The sequence below is a fragment of the Lepidochelys kempii genome, chromosome 1 (genome assembly GCF_965140285.1).
Source record: "Lepidochelys kempii isolate rLepKem1 chromosome 1, rLepKem1.hap1, whole genome shotgun sequence".
Lineage (NCBI taxonomy): Eukaryota > Metazoa > Chordata > Testudines > Cheloniidae > Lepidochelys > Lepidochelys kempii.
In genome coordinates this window covers 293,212,848-293,234,869 of record NC_136380.1, presented here as the reverse complement: position 1 = coordinate 293,234,869, position 22,022 = coordinate 293,212,848, and positions in this window count along the sequence as shown.

Below are 22,022 nucleotides of genomic sequence, written 5' to 3'. Positions count from 1 at the left end.
GTAGGAGGCACAGTGAGGGACTGGGACTAAGGCAGGCTCCCTGCCTGCCTGCCCTGGCTCCGCAAGGCGCCTGGAACTGCAGCCCCTAGGTGCATAGGCAACCAGGGAAGCTCCGTGTGCTGCCCCCACCCCTACTACCGGCTCTGCAGCTCCTATTGGCCAGTAACCATGACCAATCGGAGCTGCGGGGACAGCACCAGCAGAAGCAAAGGCAGCGTGCGGAGCCTCCCTTGCCACCCATGTGCCTATGGGCAACAGGAATCTGGTGGCTGCTTTCTGGGAGCCACAGTAAGCGCCACCAGGACTTTGCACCCTGAACCCTCTCCCACACCCCAATTCCCTGCCCCTCCCACACCCAAACTCCCTCCTGGAGCCCCACCACACACACACACACACACACATCCCAACCCCCTTCCCCAGCCCTGAGCCCCCTCTTGTATCTCAAACCCCTCATCCCCAGCCCCACCCAAGAGCCCACATCCCCAGCTGGAGTCCTCCCCCCAGCACCCTAACCCCCTGACCCAGCCTGGAGCCCTCTCCCACACCCTGAACCCTCATTTCTAGCCCCATCCAGAGCCCGCACCCCCAGCCCATAGCCCTCTCCTGCACCTCAAACCCCTCATCCCTGGCCCCACCCCAGTGTTCTCACCCCTCAACCCCCTCCTGCACCCCAACTCCCTGCCCCAGCCAAGTGAAAATGAGTGAGGGTGGGTGAGAGTGAGCAACAGAGGGAGGGGGGCTGGAGCAAGTGGGGGCGAACCCCAGGAGCAGGGCAGGGCCTTGAGGCAGGGGTGTTCCACTTTCTATGATTAGAAAGTTGGCAATGCTAACTATATATGATATTTTGATGGGTAATTACTTATCCTCCCTGTAGTGTAAGGAAACAAACACAAAGAGCCATGTTTTAAGCAGCAACTAGAGAACTCCCTGACCAGGCAGCTCCTGTGTTTCTTAAGCTCCCCATTACAAACTGGTCCTCTCTGGTAATTGTGGAGGACCAGGAACTCTATCACCACTCCACACACCCCATTCCAGATTTTTCATAAATCAACTGATCTTGTCAAACTGTGAAAGCCTGGCAGCTCCCTGCCAGCATTTCAGACCAGTTTGCAAATAACCCTGGGAAAAGGTCTTAGTTGTACCCTGACTCTTTCTTGAGACTCCCTACAAAAACCCAAACAATTTTCACCCAGGTGTACAACAATCTGTTAATCTTTACCTTATTATAATAGGGCCCTATCCTGAGGTCCTGACTTGTTCTTTATGCAGACAAATTCACTTGACTTTCTTGGGAATGTCCCAAAGTAAGGAGAAAATACAAATGCATGTGCCTGAGTATGCCTGAAAGAGAAGTGAGCAAAACCCCAGTAAGGACCCCAAGATTGGTCCCATAAAATATATATATTTTATTCAGAATTTATTTCTGTTGATTTACTTCATCTATTGCTTTAACAATTAAAAACAGATAGGAAAAAACATTTGAATTTGATGAATAACTTGATTTATTAAATTTCAAAAATATGGCTGGTTCTCCCCATTACTAAGGGCTGAAATTATACCTGGGTATCAACAGAAAGCCCTTCTCACCCAGACAAGTGAAGCAATAACAACTGAGCTGGCTTTTCAGTAACAGGAAGACAGTGGAATAAATAATGAAAACTAAAGTTATAATATTTCTAGGTGTATAAAATATTATAGGGAATGAATTATCATGGCTTCGATAAGCCCCGACATAATCACTTGGCAAAACTAATGAACAAAAACTAAAAGAAAAAAAACTAGTGGATATATAATATTTAGATTTTAAGAGGCAAATTTTCAGTCTGACCTTAAACAGTCCTTCCTTTTAGAAACCACCAAAACTGCAATTTGCTCAAATTGCAAACACCTGCATTTGCAATTTCTATCCATAATTATCTGTGGATTAATTTTTTTCCACTTGAAATGTTAAGTAATTGATAATGCCACTAAATGAGAAGCCCAATTTGAATGCTTGAAGGTTACAATTTTCAGTTACTTTGGTGCAAATCAGTGAGGCCTGCTTTTGAAAATCTGATCCTAAAAGTACTTCACAACAGGCTGTTAAAAGAAACTTGATAACCATTGTGCATTATCTACTATGGATTTAAAGTAGTTTTAATACATAAGAAACTAAGAATAAAAAATAGGAATAAATAGTCCTCCACTGGTAAAATGGTTAATGCAGCTTCCAGGATGAAGCTTCTAGCAGTATTTTTGGAATTTCTTTTACTACTTTGAATTCAGTAGTGTTCAATATACTGATTAATTATCTGGAAGACAGAGTGCATAGGGAGGAGAGCAACTTTGATAATACAAAATCATTTAGTCAAAACTAATCTAAAGTAGATTCTGAGGACCTAACACAACCAGCTAATTGGGCAACAAGATGGCAAATGAAATGATTGTACAAATATGCAACATAATGTAAAATGGAAGGAACATTTACATTTCCACACACTAATGCATTTTACTGAATTAGCTGTAAATTCTCAGGAAATGAGTCGGTTGCCATCTTGGGCAGCTCAATACAGCTGTCTTCAATACTGGACAAAAATCAAATAAGATACTAGGCTATATTAAGTATAGGATGGAAATACTAAAGAAATATTATACGATAAATTAATTATGTGTCCCCATTTTGACTACCTGATGAGAGAGCACTTTTTGTAGCAAAAATAGAAAGCACTTTATTGGATCGTAATTATTATGGAGGCTCCAATTGCAGCTACCTAGTTACAGTTGAGTTTAGTTTTGCAGTTAAAGTAGGGATTCAATTTCTTGTTACATATGAAAAATGTGGTATATCCACCTCAAAATTATAACTCTTGCTCTTTGAGTATAGAATGAATTCTCAGAGTTTGAAAGCAGTTCTGTTAAGCTTTAGTTTAAAATTAATTTTGAAAACAAGTCTTTTAGGAAATGTAACAACTTGTATAAGACCTTTTCCCCCTTTCCTGATGATTCATAGATACTAAGGTCAGAAGAGACCATTATGATCATCTAGTCTGACCTCCTGCACAATGCAAGCCACAGAATCTCACCCACCGACTCCTGTGATAAACCTCTCACCTATGTCTGAGCTATTGAAGTCCTCAGATCATGGTTTAAAGACTTCAGGGTGCAGAGAGTCCTCCAGCAAGTGACCCAGGCCCCACACTGCAGAGGAAGGCAAAAACCCCCCAGGGCCTCTTCCAATCTGCCCTGGAGGAAAATTCCTTCCTGACCCCAAATATGGTGATCAGCTGAACCCTGAGCATGTGGGCAAGATTCACCAGCCAGATACCCAGGAAAGAATTCTCTGTAGTATTAATATATGATATTAATAATGTTTGTGATTCCATAGGCTACATTTGAAGGATTTTTTTTAAAAAAAGAATTTACTAATTCTTCAGTAAAACTGGAATATAATCTTCTCAGAGAATTACATGAAGAATTGCCCATTTTCAAGATGGTTGATACACCTAGCTGCCTTTAGTAAGATGCCCTTGCTAAAATGGCCACCATCTCCCATTGTTCATAATGGAACTGAGGCCACAGGCTGCTGTTAGCAAAGCTAAGCTTGGTTAAGGTGAAACTGAAAAGAAATCCAAGTACATTTAGGTATGAAAATACACAAATAACCTTAACGCTGCCTAGGAGAGACATACAGAGGAAAAAGCAAAAAGCTACTATGCCTTTAAAAATCAGTTCTCTAATATTTTAAAATGGTTTAATCTTATTCATATGCCTATTGCATAGTGTCTCAACTGGGTAGTGTTAAATTTATCTGAGTATCCGAACTGCATTTTCACACCTGAACGTATCTGCATTTCTTTGACGTTTTACCTTACATCCTGGATATATAATATTCATTTTGGGGATAAATGCAATAGTCTTGTAATGTGTTTTGTCCTAAATCACTGATATGTACTATTGGTCTTAACTCTCTCTTGGTGTAGTTTTTGTCTGGGAATATTATATTATTGTAATACAACAAGATCAGATCAAGGCTCATTGTGCTAGGCATTGTTCAAACACATAGGGAAACATCCCAAAGAGTTTACATTCTAACTTACAGTTTACCTGTGATACTTGCATGCAAGGAGCAATTTTGAAAGTCGAGGATGATTGAAGTCTTTTTCTATGTTTGTTTTTGTGTTCCTCTGAAGCATTATGTATAAGCTACTAAAGGAGGCAGAAAGAAAAGGAGTACTAGTGGCACCTTAGAGACTAACCAATTTATTTGAGCACAAGCTTTCGTGAGCTACAGCTCACTTCATCAGCAGGGATAGTATTTGGTCATATATGGAAATTCCTAAATATTTTTCAGATCTATAAGTGTCTCTTTCTGAGAGCTTCTTAATACTCCTTTAGTATTACATTAGAGCACCATTCTTTCCAATAGGGCCAAAAATGTGCCATATCTGGCTGCATAATCTTTTTAAAATGGAATTGCTGTAGTGAGAGCATATTTTTTTAGTGTAGATGCAAATGCTCTGCACAGACCATTGCTTTCACATTTCTGGATTGGAATCTTGTGCCCACTAGTAACTTGATGAACCTTCTTGTTCAACAGAATGGCTGCATTCATTCGCATCTGTTACTATGGTATTATGCCCGCTCACAAGATTGTATGTCAGTTTGAGGAGGAAGTAAATGCTATTGATGAAAATAGGTTCAAAGCAATAATTTTTAGAAGACCAAAACTGATACCTAACCTTTCAAATCCCTAAACTTGGAATTTCTCACCTTTCAAACATTTTATAGTGACAATGTATGAAGAAGGCGTAATTGACCATCTGAATTCAGCATTACAGAAGTGTTTGTATGTGAGGGTTATTAAAACATCATGCTCCACAACTAAATCAGTGTGGCTAAGTGTGGCTCAATGATGCCTTAACTCACACAGACACACGCACACAAATCCATTTTCACTCACTCCAGGGCAACAGGTACTACTTCAGGAGTAAAAGATGAGGGGAAAGGAGGCAGCTGTATCTTTTCTTCTGTACCCTGTGGGATGGCCTGGTTGCTGCTCCTCCCATGTATGCTTTTCAGATTAACTATTTTTTCTTGCATGTGTGGTAGACAGTAAGGCTTCCTTCCATCAGTACTGCTGCCAGAAAGGATCAAGAGTGGCAGCTGGAGAATAGGGAGTGCCCTGTAGGGTTTGTCTACACTGCAGTGTAAGGCCAGGGATGATAGAACTCAAGTCGGCAAACCTTGGGTTTGAGAACCCAGGACTTGGGCATCTACACTGATTGCTGATGATAGGTTGAGAATTTTTGAACCTGGGCCCAAACCCAGGGCTCCAGTGTCCACACTGCAGCATGCAGGGTGGAGTCCAACCAGCCAACTCCCAGACTTCCAAGTGCCACCCTAAAATATGGCTAATCTTGACTTTGTTCATGATGCAGTGTGGAAAAACTTGACTGTCCATCTGTGCATGTCACAGGAAGTTTGAGCAGCCTGTCAGCACATTCTGCTGAGCTATCATTTTGATTCTTATGCTCCCAGAAACTGGAGCTAGCAACATGGAGACACTGGCAATGGAACTGGGAGGAGGGCAGGGGGCCCTGGTCGTCCCCCACAATTTTGAAAGTGGGAGGGCCATGTCCCTCCATTTTTTAACAAAAGAAACATAAGTGCAGAATTCATGGCACCTGCAGATTTTTTTCTAGTAGATTCTGCCAGGGAGGCACTGCATTTACACCTGTCACCCACCAGGGCCTGCTGTGGTATTAGAAGAAAGGGCTCTCACTACTGGGGCAGCCAGGTGGGGAGAGGGTGAGGGCACTTTGGCCTTGCCCCCCCTCCACTTCTACAAAGGTTCCCGAACCCTTGCATGGAGGAGTTGCCATTTGAAGGACTGCTCTCCGCTTGCACTTTCACGCATGTTTAAACAGGCAGAGCTTCTGTGAGATTCTGATGAACATTCCAGAGGTGTTTTCCTACCCACAGAAGGTACCTGACAGACCAAATGATGAAGGAAGAGGAGGACACAGCCATGGTAGACTTGGACTGCTTGATGCTGCTCATGATACTCAGCATAGACTCTGATCCCCCTACTTAGACCAGTGCTTCTGGAGGAGGGCCACAAGTACAGATTGGTTGGACCACATCATCATATGGACCTAGGTTGGCCAACAGAGGGTCCAGAACTTTTGCATGAAGGAAGCTACATTTTTGGAGCTTTGTGAGCAGCTTGCCCTGACCCTGTAGCATCAAGACATATGCATGAGGGTGGCCAGGCTAGTTCAGAAGCAGGTTTTTATAACCATCTGGAAACGGGCTACCCCAGGCTGCTGCAGTTCTATTACCAACCAGTTGGGTGTTGAAGTGACCGCGGATAAAGTTGTAGTCAAGGTTTCTGAGGCAATCAGGTGTGTGATATATCCAAATATAGCAGACATAAAAGATATTGTTGAAGTAATTTCTGGTTTAGAGAAAGTGGGTTTTCCAATCTGTGCTGGGGCCACCGATGAGCAAAACTACTCAAGATAGTTAAGTCCAAAGCAGACTGCAAAGAGTTACAAAGGGACCTCAACTGGGTGACTGGGCAACAGAATGGCAGATGAACTTCAATGTTGATAAATACAAAGTAATGCTGTCACAGGGTCCACACAGGCTTCCACCTTCTGGTGCCTGTGCCGGCTGGTCAAATAAAGAGTCCCAAAGTCTTCTTTGGTGCTTCATCCTTATGTCTTTATTTACAGTGCAACCGTGTAGTCCCTTTTAGTCCCCCAACAGCTATCCCCATTCAGGCCCTTCCCAGGGTCTCCTGGCCCATGAGGCTCCTTGCCTTTGGTGAGGAGACAGAGCTATAAGCCTCCTATCCCCTCCCAGGCTAGCCTCCTGACTGAGCTTTCTCCAGAGCTTTTATAGCCCTTCCCTTCTTCTGCCTAGCTGTCGCTGCTTAGCTCACTTCATTGCTGTGAGCTGGCCCTCATTAGGGCCTGCAGCTGGGCTCTCTGCTGGCTGTCTGGGCTCCTGCACCTGGCTTTCCTATCAGATAGCAGGGCTTAGCCAGCATTATGGCAGGCATTCAAGGGGTTTTGCCCCTGCCCTGCCACAAATGCACATAGAAAACATAATACTATCTATACATATAAAATGATGGGATCTAAATAGCTGTTATCACTCAAGGAAGAGACCTTGGGGTCATTGTAGAACGAGCCTCTGATAGTGTGGCTGATGTTATTAGGCCCTGTGATGGCGTCCCCGAATAGATATGTGGGCACAGTTGGCAACGGGCTTTGTTTCAAGGATAAGTTCCTGGGATAGTGGCTCTGTTGTGTGGTATGTGGTTGCTGGTGAGTATTTGCTTCAGGTTGGGGGGCTGTCTGTAGGCAAGGACTGGCCTGTCTCCCAAGATTTGTGAGAGTGTTGGGTCATCCTTCAGGATAGGATGTAGATCCTTAATAATGTGTTGGAGGGGTTTTAGTTGGGGGCTAATGGTGATGGCTAGTGGCGTTCTGTTATTTTCTTTGTTAGGCCTGTCCTGTAGTAGGTGACTTCTGGGAACTCTTCTGGCTCTATCAATCTGTTTCTTCACTTCGGCAGGTGGGTATTGTAGTTGTAAGAATGCTTGATAGAGATCTTGTAGGTGTTTGTCTCTGTCTGAGGGGTTGGAGCAAATGCGGTTGTATCGCAGAGCTTGGCTGTAGACAATGGATCGTGTGGTGTGGTCAGGAACCTATCTATTCAGGGGACACCATCACAGGGCCTAATAACATCAGCCACACTATCAGAGGCTCGTTCACCTGCACATCCACCAATGTGATATATGCCATCATGTGCCAGCAATGCCCCTCTGCCATGTACATTGGTCAAACTGGACAGTCTCTATGTAAAAGAATAAATGGACACAAATCAGATGTCAAGAATTATAACATTCATAAACCAGTCAGAGAACACTTCAATCTCTCTGGTCACGCGATTACAGACATGAAAGTTGTGATATTACGACAAAAAACTTCAAGACCAGACTCCAGCAAGAGACTGTTGAATTGGAATTCATTTGCAAATTGGATATAATTAACTCAGGCTTGAATAGAGCCTGGGAGTGGCTAAGTCATTATTCAAGGTAACCTATTTCCCCTTGTTATTTCCTACCCCCTTCCCTCCTCAGACGTTCTTGTTAAACCCTGGATTTGTGCTGGAACCTTGATTATCATACACATTGTAAGGAGAGTGATCACTTTAGATAAGCTATTACCAGCAGGAGAGTGGGGTGGGGGGAGAGAAAACCTTTTATAGTGGTAAACACCCATTTTTTTCATGCTTTGTGTGTATAAAAAGATCTTCTATACTTTCCACAGTATGCATCCGATGAAGCGAGCTGTAGCTCACGAAAGCTTATGCTCAAATAAATTGGTTAGTCTCTAAGGTGCCACAAGTACTCCTTTTCTTTTTGTGAATACAGACTAACACGGCTGTTACTCTGAAACCAAAAATGTAAGTTGGCCAATAGAGTCAAACCTGCACATGCCCAATGCAGAACTATTTGTGGGTTAGACCAGGGGTGGGCAAATTATGGCCCGGGGGCCGCATCTGGCTCTCCAGACATTTTAATCTGGCCCTTGAGCTCCCACTGAGCAGCAGGGTCCAGGGCTTGCCCCACTTCATCTGGGAAGCAGGGAAGAGGGCTTGCCTCTCTCCTTGCAGCTCCGGAAAGCAGAGGAATGTATAGGGGGCTCCTACAAATAGGGGCAGCCTGGAGGCTTCGCAAGCTGCCCCCACCCCAAGCACTGCCCCCACAGCTCCCCTTGGCCAGGAACCATGGCCAATGGGAGCTGCAGGGGTGGCACCTGCGGATGGGGCAGTGCGCAGAGCCACCTGGCTGCACCTCCGTGTAGGACCCAGAGGGGGGACATGCCTCTGCTTCTGAGAGCTGCTTGAGGTAAGTGGCCCCCCAGAGCCTGCACCTCTGACCCCCTCCTGGGCCCCAACCTCCTATCCCAGCCCCAATCCCCCTCCCACCCTCTGAACCCCTCGGTCCCAGCCTGGAGAACCCTTCTGCACCCCAAACCCTCATCCCTAACCTCACTCCAGAGCCCGCGCCCACAGCCAGAGCCCTCACCCCCCGCACCCAACCCCCTGCCCCTGCCCGGAGCCCCCTCCCACATCCTGAATGCCTCTTTTCTAGACCCATCCCAGAGCCCTCACCCCCTTCCACACCCCAACCCCCAATTTTGTGAGCATTCATGGCCCACCATACAATTTCCATATCCAGATGTGGCTCTCAGGCCAAAATGTTTGCCCACCCCTGGGTTAGACTCTATGCAGACAGATGCAGTTAATTAAAATACGACTATGTGTATCTATTGTACCCCAAAATCAATCATTTCCCTCAGAAACATAGGACCAGGGATTACAATAGCTGGGGCATCTGGCCCATCATCTTCCAGTTTCTCTAAAAGATTTGAGTTGAGAGAAAATCTTCAAGATCAAGTATAGGATACTTGCCCCAAAAGTGTGGGAGATCCAGGTCCAGCTTCAGTCAAAATACAGGAAAAGCTTTGTTATCCAACAAGCTGGGGTAATGTGGGGTGGGGGCCAGTGCCAGTTAGTCAAAAATTCCAGTTAACTAAGAGTTATACTTACCAATGAAGGGAGGGAGTTTGGGTGTGGGAGAGGGCTCGGGGCAGGTGATTGGGGCACTGGAGGGGGTGCAGGATGCCAGATCCGGGTGGTGCTAACCTCAGGCGGCTCCCCAGAAGCAGCAACCTGTCCCTGCTGCTCCTAGGTGGAGGCGCAGTGAGACGGCTTTGTGTACTGCCTCCACCCATAGGCGCTGCCTCCACAGCTCCCATTGGCCATAGTTCCTGGCCAATGGGAGCTGAGGAGTCAGCACATGGAGCGGGGGCAGTGCACGGAGCCCCCGTGGCTGTTCCTCCACTTATAAGCAGCAGGGACAGGTCGCTGCTTCAGGAGAACCAGGTAGAACCAGAACCAGGAGAACCTGTCGGCCCCGCACCAACTGGACTGTCAATGGAGATATCAGAAATGCTAGTTACTAGAGTTTTACGGTTGGTAAAGTGCCAGGTAACACAACTTTTACTGCAATTAAACTCTATTTAACATATGTCTATTTTTTTCATTTCATTCAAATGTCTATCTAAAACTTCCATCATATAACACCTATAAGAGGGTTTAATATTAATCCTGAATTGTATAGTGCACTGGGAGTTAGAACAGATAAGATTTTGGAGGTGGGGGAAATGATCCATTAGAAGAAACAGAATTTGTATTTTCAGTCCTTAGCATATATTGGGTTCAGTTTTGCTTTGCTTTAATGGGCATAGTACAATCAGAAATGAAGCTTCATTAGAATGCTATTTTCCCTGACTTTATTGACAACTTGCAGCTTCAAAGGAGCAACGAATCTTTGTCTCATTTTTGAGCAGCCATATCATATGTTTGAATATGTTGGCCTACTGATGCAGCTCCATCACAAACAATTTAAAGTGCAATGTTGTTACTGCGCTAATGCACCATAGCCATGATGGCATTCTACTACTTTACTCTAATTTCAGATATTGAAACAAAGCTTGCTTTTAGTGCTACTTTAAAATGTCCTATCATTATTATTTAGTTGGGTGGTTGAAATAACAGCACTGATCATAGATCTTTCATATGATATACAAGTGTTCAAAAATTGCAGAATAAAATATGATCAGTTAATTGACACCAATGGAGAAGTGTTAACATATTTCACAAGCTTGCACTGAAATAAATAAAAATAATGTAAGTAGGGTATGATAGCTGTAAACCTGAGTTAAACCATATAAGGTTTTATGTAGTACTCAGTGAATAACTTTACATTGCCTTTAAAACTAATGTTATCTCTAAAAAACTTGTACTTTGGATTAAGGTATAACTTTCCATTCTACAATGAAAGCAATGACTTTATAAAAATAAATTAAATTCCCTACAAAACACAACTATTATGTTTTACAGGGCATTGATCAGTTCTAAGAAATATTATTTTAAAAAATATGGTGTTAGTGGACTGATAACTGAGACTCAGCCAGTGTAAACTGGCAAAAATCCCATGAAAACAATGGGCTTGAGCTGTTTTACACCAGATGAGGGTCTAGCCTATAATGCATCGAGGGCCTGATCCATTTCCCATTAAAGTCAGTGGGAGCCTTTCTTTATTGGCGTAGGATTGAAGACTGAATATCCAAATATGTATACTACCTCCACTAAGTGTGAAGTTCATTTGAGGGCTTAATTTAAGAATATTTTTCCAATGCATCTAACCTCATGCATGTAAAGCCCTGTAAACTCTAGAGCAGGGGTTCTCAAACTGGGGGCCAGGACCCCTGAGGGGGTTGTGAGGTTATTACATGTGTAGGCCACGAGCTGTCAGTCTCCACCCCAAATCTTGCTTTGCCTGCAGCATTTATAATGGTGTTAAATATATAAAAATGTGTTTTTAATTCATAAGCAGGGGGGTTGCACTCAGAGCCTTGCTATGTGAAAGGGATCACCAGTAGAAAAGTTTGAAAACCCGTGCTCTAGAGTATGTGACCTAATATTGGATGTACACTTTACAAGTTGCTTTTTTAAAATGAATCAAAATATGGGACCAAATCTTGATATTTTTTATTCAATTTTATCCAGTTTGACTTCAGTGGGAATTGGTCTTGATTAAAGACCTCAGGATTTCGCCCATAACGAGTAATTAGTCCCAAAGAATGCAGTAACCACTTTATTAAAATGCAATACTTTAAATAACACATTAAGTACAGAAAAAAAATTATGAGCAACCCTGAACTCCTTGGCTAAGATTTTTAAAAATAGGAGCACACATTTAGCGACTAGGACCTGTTGGGTGCTCAGCTATTTTCAAAATCAGGTAGGTGCCTGAGAAATCTACGTCTAGGCTCCTGATTTTGAAAACGTCACCCCTACTCTTCTGATAAAAATCCCATTAATTTCAGTGGGAATGTTGCCTAAGGCCTGATCTACATTACAAAATTAAGTCGGTATAACTATGTCACTCTAGGGTGTGAAAAATCCACACCCCTGAACAATGCAGTTAAACTGACCTAAGCCCCAGTGTAGACAGCATTAGGTCAATGGGAGAATTATCCCTTTGACCTAACAACCGCCTCTCAGGGAGTTGGAGTAGCCCTCCTATCGGTGTAGGTAGTGTCTTCAGTGAAGCACTACTGCTGTGCAGATGCAGCTGCGCAGCTATGCTGCTGCAGTGTTTTGAGTGTAAACAAGCCCTCATTAGTGCAGGGTTACAGCAAAGTGGGGACTGGGCTTGCTTCTCTATGCCGAATGCTTCGTGGAGCTGTTTACATCTGTGCAAAATCAATATAAAACGCTGCCATTCCGATTTTGTACCATTTTATGTCCACTTTGCACAGAGATAAATGACTCCACATGGTACAAAGCATGAAGAATCAGGCCCAGATTGGTCTATGGACTGAAATGCAAAACAAAGAAGCCTTTTGTCTTAATAATGTAGATAACAAAGTACATTCTCTAGGTGATCAGCGTTAAACTTTTCTCAACATTTTGTGTTTTTCATTTTTGTGTAATTCTTTCACATTGGCATCCCTGTACATACCGTTGAGGCTCCCCCTTGACCTTTCTCCTCACCAACAGGATGAGCTGTCTTGTTTTTTGTAATCCACACCAGAGCAGCAAGCATAGGTATAATCAAAATAGTCCAAGTCATCCACATTGGGGAAAATATAAAATTGGCTAAGATGGTGCGGTAGGAAGGAAATATTACAAAATATAGTCATTGCAAACAAGATATTGTTCATATTAAGACTTATATATGGTTCCTAACTAATACATTATGTCTTTTTCTTAACTTTACTGAGTAATGCCAAAGCAGCTCCATATGTGACTAGGTAGTGTGGGCTTGAAGCTTTCCTTTTGCCCCAGGCCCTATCATTCTCAGGAACTCCTGGGCCAGTGCTGAGCTAACTTAGATAGGAGTAAGAAGTTAATGGACCCTCCCACTTCATAATATTTGAGGATTTGGTCCATTATTTATGTATATACTAGAGACTAACAAATTTATTTGAGCATAAGCTTTCGTGAGCTACAGCTCAATGCATCTGATGAAGTGAGCTGTTGCTCATGAAAGCTTATGCTCAAATAAATTTGTTAGTCTCTAAGGTGCCACAAGTACCCCTTTTCTTTTTGCGAATACAGACTAACACGGCTGCTACTCTGAAACCTATGTGTATACTAGGAGTCAGATTCTGTTTTGGCTGTATATAATCAGCTACTGTTCAAAGTTAATGCTAGCCACGTAAGCCCTGCAAGTGCAGAATTCTGCCTTACTTGTGTAATGAGGATTTAGAGCATAAAGAGCTTATCTTTCCCCCCTAATAAAAATGTAAAATGAATATTGTCAGCATAATGATTTTTTCCTAATGTGGAGAAATACATTTTACTAACGTTCCAAAAGGCAGCCATGTCCAGCTCCGTAGTAACCACCTTTGATATGAATGCACCTTAATACATTGTCTTATTGACTTCATAGTAGACATGTTTGTTAATGGAACTGGAACAGTTTAAGGTAATAACTTATCAAATAAAATCAATGCTGTTTAAATTCAATGAGATTTCTTTAAAGGTGACTTGTAAAGACTTTTTTAAAAATATGCTTGTAAGTTTTCTTGACTTTTTTATGATATATAAAAAAAGCCTGAACACGTTTTGTTGGTTATATTTAGTTTTGTTGTTTTTCAGGGTGGTTATTTTTTCCCTTAGAAATATTAATAATGTCACTTTGGTCACCCCTGATTTTACTGACAGGTTTCAGAGGAACAGCCGTGTTAGTCTGTATTCGCAAAAAGAAAAGGAGGACTTGTGGCACCTTAGAGACTAACCAATTTATTTGAGCATGAGCTTTCGTGAGCTACAGCTCACTTCATCAGATGTTTACCGTGGAAACTGCAGCAGACTTTATATACACACAGAAATCATGAAACAATACCTCCTCCCACCCCACTGTCCTGCTGGTAATAGCTATTACCAGCAGGACAGTGGGGTGGGAGGAGGTATTGTTTCATGATTTCTGTGTGTATATAAAGTCTGCTGCAGTTTCCACGGTAAACATCTGATGAAGTGAGCTGTAGCTCACGAAAGCTCATGCTCAAATAAATTGGTTAGTCTCTAAGGTGCCACAAGTCCTCCTTTTCTTCCTGATTTTACTGTAGAATTTGCTCTAAGTCACAGAGGAGTTACACTGTTAGTGTTCACTAACACATTAATTAGAAGGGGTTGGAAAGTTGAATGATTAACAGTCATCCTTTCACCATAATATTAAATAAAACAAAGAAAAATAGTCTTAAAGAGTCTGACTAAAAATCCCTTCCCTTCTTAACTGTTCTAATAACTTCAGACTTCTTGTCTTTTTTTACTAGTTCCTTAGTCATTGTGAGCTTTCTACACTAGCATTTATCTCCAAATTGCTGACCACTTCATTGCTACTGATGTACTTCCACCAGTGGTAGCAAAAAAAAAAAAGCATAGACAGACTATACTAACCATATAATATAATGAACCCCAGAGCAGATCTAGATGGCCACCACTAGCTCACACTGTTGATACTATCTAGACAGCTGCATTGATATTAGTGTAAAAGAGTGAAATTTTAAGTTAAATGCTAGTATAGGAAGACTACAGAGTTTTGTTATTTAAACAGAACCAACATTTCTAATATAAAAAAACAAGTGTGTGAGGGGAGGAAGCCCCCACATCCTACTCCTTGCAAGTCACCTTTAGGAAAACTATTCTTACCTCCTCCAAAGTGATTCATCGTGAAGAGGATAGTTGGGATTCCTGTTGACATTTGACAAGTTTTTCATTGATGCAGTAATTTCAAAGGGCATCTGTTGACTGATTTACTATTGTTCACTGACTCGTAAGGCAACAATGTGCTTGGCACTGGCTAAGTTAGTATAACCGGCTGACCCACTTGATGTACAAGCAGTAAATACTGCACGAGACGGAGCATTAATGGGCCTTTGGAGTACACACAGTCAGAAATAAAAGACTCAATAATTCAGAGAGACGAATTATGTTTTTTTACATCATTTGTCAGTTTATTCCAATTCAATCAAAGGTCATAAACTTGAACTGTCTTTTGTGGTCTTTTTAAGTTAATTTTCTTGAAATGACTCACTGTTGCTGTGACTAACATAGGAGTGCCACTATTACAGATGAGACTTCTGTATTCACTGGGAAGGCTTCAGTATATTATTAGCTCTGATCAAAAGAGAGGGGGAAAGTGGTGTCTGAGAGAAATCGTCCCTGTCAAATAGGGAATGGTATATCCAATAAGCATCAAAAGAAATAATTTATCCTTGCTTTTGACAGTATAAGAAATGAATAAATAATTTCCTGTATATTTTATATCTTATATTACAGTAGAAAGGATGCTGCTGCAACTGTCACCACATTTTTGGGTTACATCTAAATTTTTAGCTTTGAATGTGAAAAAGAAAAACAAGTTAAAAATACTCCACTATAACCTTACTATTAATTATTATTTATTTTTATACAGTAGTATCTTAATCAGGATTGATGTCCTATTCTGCTAAGTCCCTGATTCAGGAAAACACTAGCGTTTATATTTAAGTCCATCCTTATTTAGCAAAAGAAATTATGGATGTGCTTAACTTTAAGCATGTGCTTAAGTCTCATTGACTTAAGTTCTTTCGTTCCAGCAAAGAATTTAAGTAAGTGCTTAAGTGCTTTGCTGACTCAGGGCCTATGTGTTGTACAAGTACATAAAAACCAATCATTTCTTTCAGATATTTAGTTTTTAACTTTTTATTCCTTAGTGAGATGTTTCTCTTAGTACTGAATAATCTCTTAGACTCCATCACCCATAGGTTTTTATTATGTTTAAAAAGCCAGGAGTTTTCCTTTAGTAGAGTAACAGATGGCTTGTCTGCATTAGACAATAGTGCTGTTCCAAGTACTAAACATTACAGCTAAGACAGAAACATAGGAATTGACATACTGGATCAGACCTGTGGTCCATGTAGTCCAGTATCCTGATAGTGCCCAGCACCAGATGCTCTTACAGCAATTCAGTGGGTTCACAATAACCAGACTGGCTTGTAAAAAACAGTGAAGTGAATCCACCCATGACTTTCCCTGCAAGCATTATTGTACCCGTCCATTGGTGCACCAATCCCACAGTTCCCTACACAGCATCAAGAATAGCAGGTGTATAGTTGGCAGCAGTGTAATGAATACATCTTGCCTTAATTATAAGTCACAGATAGCAGCTGGTAGGGACTAAGAAGAATTCCACTTTGGGAGTATTTTGAAATGGTTGGGAGCAGTGAGGCCTGAAAGAAGCCCCCAGTCAGGAGAAGCAGATAAAACAACTTCTAGCTAGACAGGTCTCCCCATCACCACCATCCACACCCAAAGACCAAATATCTTCTTCCCAGCTACCTCTCAAGCCTGCCCATGCCTCAGAGGGAGCGCAAGTAGGTTTTGCAAGTGCCAAGTAGATCTAAATGCAGGACAGGACCTGTGGGATAAGCCATTATCAGTTCCATGAGGTCCATCAGGACCATCAGCACTTTTACCCTCACAGCTTATATGGTGTGCAGTCTGTGGAGAAGGAGTGAAGAGAGACTTACGGAGAACTCTATCTCCTTGAGGGGGTGCCTCACAATGTGGGACCTACTGTGACCAGAGGCACTGCCGCCTGTCAGAAGCATCCCTGCTTATAACACTCATACTTAGGTCCCTACCAAATTCATGGTCATGAAAACCGTGTCACAGACCATGAAATCTGGTCTCCCCCCATGAAATCTGATCTTTTGTGTACCTTTACCCTGTGCTATACAGATTTCACAGGTCAGACCAGCATTTCTCAAATTGGGAGTCCTGACCCAAAGATAGGGTGACCATATTTCCCCAAAGGGAAAACAGGACACCCCACAGGTCAGCCAGAGCCCTCCCCAGTGCCCACCCACGCCAGCCTGAGGTTCCCCTCCCCGGTGCCACCGGTCCCCTCTCCACCTGAGCCCTCCTGTGCCCCCAACCCCAGGGATGGCCTGAGCCCTCCCTGCCTCCTGCCCACCCGGGGCTGGCCTGAGCCCCCCAAGCCGTTCTCCCTAGCCCTCCCTCCAGCCACTCGCCCTCCCAACCCCACTGCATGTTCTTCCACACCCTGCTAAGGGTCACATCCCACTTTTTTTTGCAAAACTGCGTATTTGTTGAGTTTTCTCTTGACAACTGATGATCAGTTGCCAAAAATTGGGACGGCTGGGACAGGGCCTAAAAAAGGGACTGCCCCAGTCAAAACAGGACATATGGTCACCCTACCCAATGGGGAGTTGCAGGGGGTCACAAGGTTATTTTAGGAGTGTTGTGGTATTTCCACCCTTACTGCAGAGCGGCAGCTGTTGGCCGGGTGCACAGCTCTGAAGGCAGCGCCCTGCCAGCAGCAGCACAGAAGCAAGGGTGGCAATATCATACCATGCCATCCTTAATTCTGTGCTACTGCTGACTGCAGCTCTGACATTTCAGATTAAATAAGTGAAATCACAAAATTCATGATTTTTAAAATCCTATGATCGTGCAATTGACCAAAATGGACCGTGAATTTGGAAGGGCCCTACTCATACTGCATTAATATATTTCTTTGGGAAGAAGCTCTCTCTTTTACATTTCACACAAACTATAACTTGCTTTTCCCTTTTCAGTGGTTCTTGAAACTTTTTCAAAGGCAGCTCAGAGGTCTAAATGTTCCTTGGCAAACATTAAAATGTCATTTCAGTTCTTGTTTAGACATTATTGATTTTATATAACAAGCAGGTGAAAGTCTCAGTTGGAGAATAGTGCTGTGTAATTGCTTCAGTGACATAGCCAGCCAATACCACCCTGGACAACAGTTTGATCATCATCAATATAATGTCTATTTTTTTTCATGCTGAAAGCTCCAGTGATGGAATATGGAGATGGGTGATACCAAATATTCAAGTGATGATATTTCCACTTTCCTAATATCATCTCACTGTTAAGTGCTATCTTTGTAGTGATCTACACATTTTCCATTCTGCCAACTTCTTTTTATGTGATCAAACACTTATAACTTCCTGAAAGAGTCATCTTTTTAGAGGAAATATTCTACCCTAAGTTGATTTTTTTTTTTTAGAGTTTGATCGAAATTCTTTAGTCTTCTTTTCAGTTCTAGAAAAAGGTGACAAAAGAAAGGAAGGGAAGATTCTTCCATTATAAAAATTCTAACCACAGCTTTTGAGCAGGGCAGCAGTAATAACAGCTGAATTTTTATTTGGGTCTTTGCATAGGTAGTCCTTGACGAAAAGCAAGGGTAAATAACTGATCTCCTCTCACATACATCAGTGTAACTCCATTGGCTTTCAGCAGAGTAACTCCTGATTTATAGGGGGGAGGGATAGCTCAGTGGTTTGAGCATTGGTCTGCTAAACCCAGGGTTGTGAGTTTAATCCTTGGAAGATCTGAGTAGTTATCCCTATGGATACAATTGTGTCACGGTAAAATTAAGCAAAATTCATGGAACAGTCATGGGGAAAAAAGGACAAAATCAGGGCACGGTCATGGCAGAGCTGAAGCTGAAGCCAGAGCCCCACTGCTCAGGGCTGAAGCCAAAGCCACAGCATCACTGCCCAGGCTGACAGCTGGAGCCAAGCCACTGGGGGCTGAAACTGAAGCCAAAGAAGTCACAGAGTTCTGTTACTGTCATGGAATACGTGACTTCTGTGACCAAATCATATTCTTAGTTATGCCCTTCAGCTGAGATAAGAAGAATTACAGATTGTGATAAGTTTCAATGGACATCACTTCAAATCTTACGAGGGAAAAAAGGAATGGAGGACCTGATACTTCTAATGTGAAAAACAGAAAGCTGAGTTAACGATACTGCTGGAACTTTAACTTTTGTTGTTTTGTGGCTATAGGGTGTGCAAGTAGGCATGTGTATGTTGGGCAGCAGGGAAGTCAGGTATTTATTCTACCTTATTAGTTATCTCCAAACTAATGGCCACCTCTTAAGTACAACCATCCCTGTAAATGTAAACACATTACCATATTCAAAGCTATGCTTCTGTGGTTTGCTGATGTTACAAGATCCTTCCTGAAGGTACTGCCTCCTCAGTGTGATACTTCCAGTTCTGTTCAAAGATGACACCTGCTGACAGAAATGGTCAAATAGAGTTTGTATAATAATTTGAGAAATTCAGAGATTTTCTGATTTTTCATTTATTCTCCCAACTCTACTGTAATGCATCCAACAAGGCTGGATATCTCTCGAGTATTCTAGACACCACCAACAACCAAATGCATTATTAGAAGGCACCAATGCTGCAGCTACTTAATTGCAATACTCACAATTCAATAATCAGTAACACTATGTATAATAAGCTAGACGTTATTCTTAATTTCTTTGCTTCCATATGGCCGTTCAGCCTAACTTTGGTGTTTCTTTGAGTAAAGTTAGGAGGTGGGAGGTCTGAATGAATTTTCAATTTTAATTCACTCCTTCCCAGCAAACCTGGGGAATGAGACAAAAAGAAATTTCAGGCAAGTTTGAAATTCCCTAGAACAAGTTCCTACCATCTTTAAATCCAGCAAATTCAGCAATAGAAAATTTCTCATAATTAAGTGCTATTTAGTGCATTAATTCCATTGGGGATTGGTGATAATTATATCCCAGTATGATTTCCTCAAAGATATCTCACAGGCCATTGATAAACAGCTGAGAAGAAAAATCAGGGGATTAACTGTAATTATAGCAAAGTGGTTTGCTATTAAACTAATTGAATAAAAAGTAATTGGATTATGTACGATCTTCAACAGCTCCTAGACTTTAAATTTTAATTAAATTGTCCTACTCGTCATTCAAAAACTGAATAGTAGAGCATCAACTATTTTTAAACTACAAAAATAGTAGAAATTAGCGAGATCTGTACTGACAACGTAATGTTCAGAGCTACCAGTACTAAGATTACTAAACAATCCTTTGTTCTACAAATGTTAAATCACTGGGAAACATGTTGAACTTGTGATTCTTCATTCAGGAAGTTTTTAAATATTACTACTTGATGAGAAATCCATGAAAATTGACTGAGAATCCATTCTTCTTAAGCAATTAACCATTTTGTATTTATTAAACAGAACCTAGTAGCTCAATTTTGTCTGGAACATTTCCTAGTAGTGCTCCATTAGCTAATTCCTAACTGACATCATAGCAAAGGTATTAAATTAGCTTTTGCAAAAGCAAAATGCCAGCTATTTCATACCAGTTACAATCTTAGATATAAAATTCTTCATTAGGGCATTGAAATTCACTGTACTTAAAAGAGTAAATGAATAATATCTCTACTAATTTATTTTATAGTGTGTTCCCTACATGGTCTCAAAGGCCATATGGTGTGCTTTGCATCAAAAAAAGAATTGAATGAGCAGTTGATAATGAGTATAACAAAATATTTTTTTTAAAAAATACAGTTGTGAAAGTACAGAATAGTCCCATAAAAGCACGGCATTTTTTTTTCAGAACAGAAGAACAACAGTAACACTATTTATTAAATGATACACCAGGGCAAGCTCTCACCTAATAAAAATGCAGAGCTACAGTAAGATAATTCCCTTATATCCAAAACAGAGGGTGAACTTGAGCATTCCCGGGAGCAAATCTGTTGTGTGTGCATTATGAAGTTATCTATTACTGTTCATGGCTACTGAAGTCTGTGAACCAAGCAGATGTTCTTCTACATTTATTATAACAATATGCTGTGTTTTATATTGATATCACTAAATGGTAAAACATGTTTTCAAAAATTCTAAAAACGACTGCAGCTGACCTAAGATCCCAATCCTGGTCCCCTTATGGGCCCTACAAGATTCTACCAGATACAGTAATAAAACTAAGAGTGAAAGATAAAACTAAGGATTACAGGGTGGGAGCCACAAAGGGATTTAGGTGTTGTGATACTCAGCGTTGCAATGCCTAACTTTTAACCTAGAATATCATAGGAACAACACTGCACTTCACAAAGCCAAGTTAGGTGCCTAGGCTATAAAATGTATGGGGAGAGAGGCTCCTTATAATGTGATTTACAAAGCAAACAGACTAAGCAGAGAGCCACCTAAGTTAGCCAATGGGAGATGTAAATGAAAGGAGTGTGAGTTAAGCCCCACCCATCTCATGCAGATAAGTGCCTAAGTCTGGGCTTCAGAGCGGTGCCTATCTCTGCTTGTGTTCCATGAACAGGAACAGACAGCCTGGAGTGAGGCAGCCTAGGTGTCTAAGCCACTTCTTGCAGGAATGAGTTAGGTGCCTGCCTTGCTCCACACAAAATGTTTGGAAGAGGTGCACACTTTATAACAGATAGATTAGCAAACTCACTTAGGATGTGGGAGAGCCAAGTTCAAGTCCCTTCTCAGCCAGAAGGGAAAAGGATTTTGAGAGGGAGTCCCCCACTTCTCAGGAACATGCCCTAACCGTTGAGCTATGAGATAGTTTGCTGTGGGTCTCCCTCAAACTCTTCTGTTGAAGCTGTTCCACTGTGGCTAAATAATGAAAGAGTGAGGGGAGCAGGAGGACTGGACTGAGGGTCACCCTCCTCTGAGCTAGGTGTCCTAACCATTGAACTACAGGAGCCTCTTTCATGCTCTCTCTCTGGCCCAATGACTGTTTAAGTATTTATCTACAGTGGAGCAGTCACTGAGCCAGAGAGAGAGCAAGGGAGGGAATGACTTTGTAGTCCAATGGTTGAGGCACCCACTCCAGGACCTTGGCTCCAGCCCTTCTGCTCCCTTTAGTCACAGTGGAACAGCTTCAACAGGAGAGACTTAGGGAGCCACATATTGGACTATCATAGAACACAGTAGCTAGAGCACACCCCTAGGGGATGGGAGAAACCCTGGCCAAATCCTTTCTCTCCTCTAGCAGACAGAAGGGAAATTGAAGCTGGATTTTCCATACCCTTAAACAGGGACCACACCACTAGGTACAAGCACCTGTC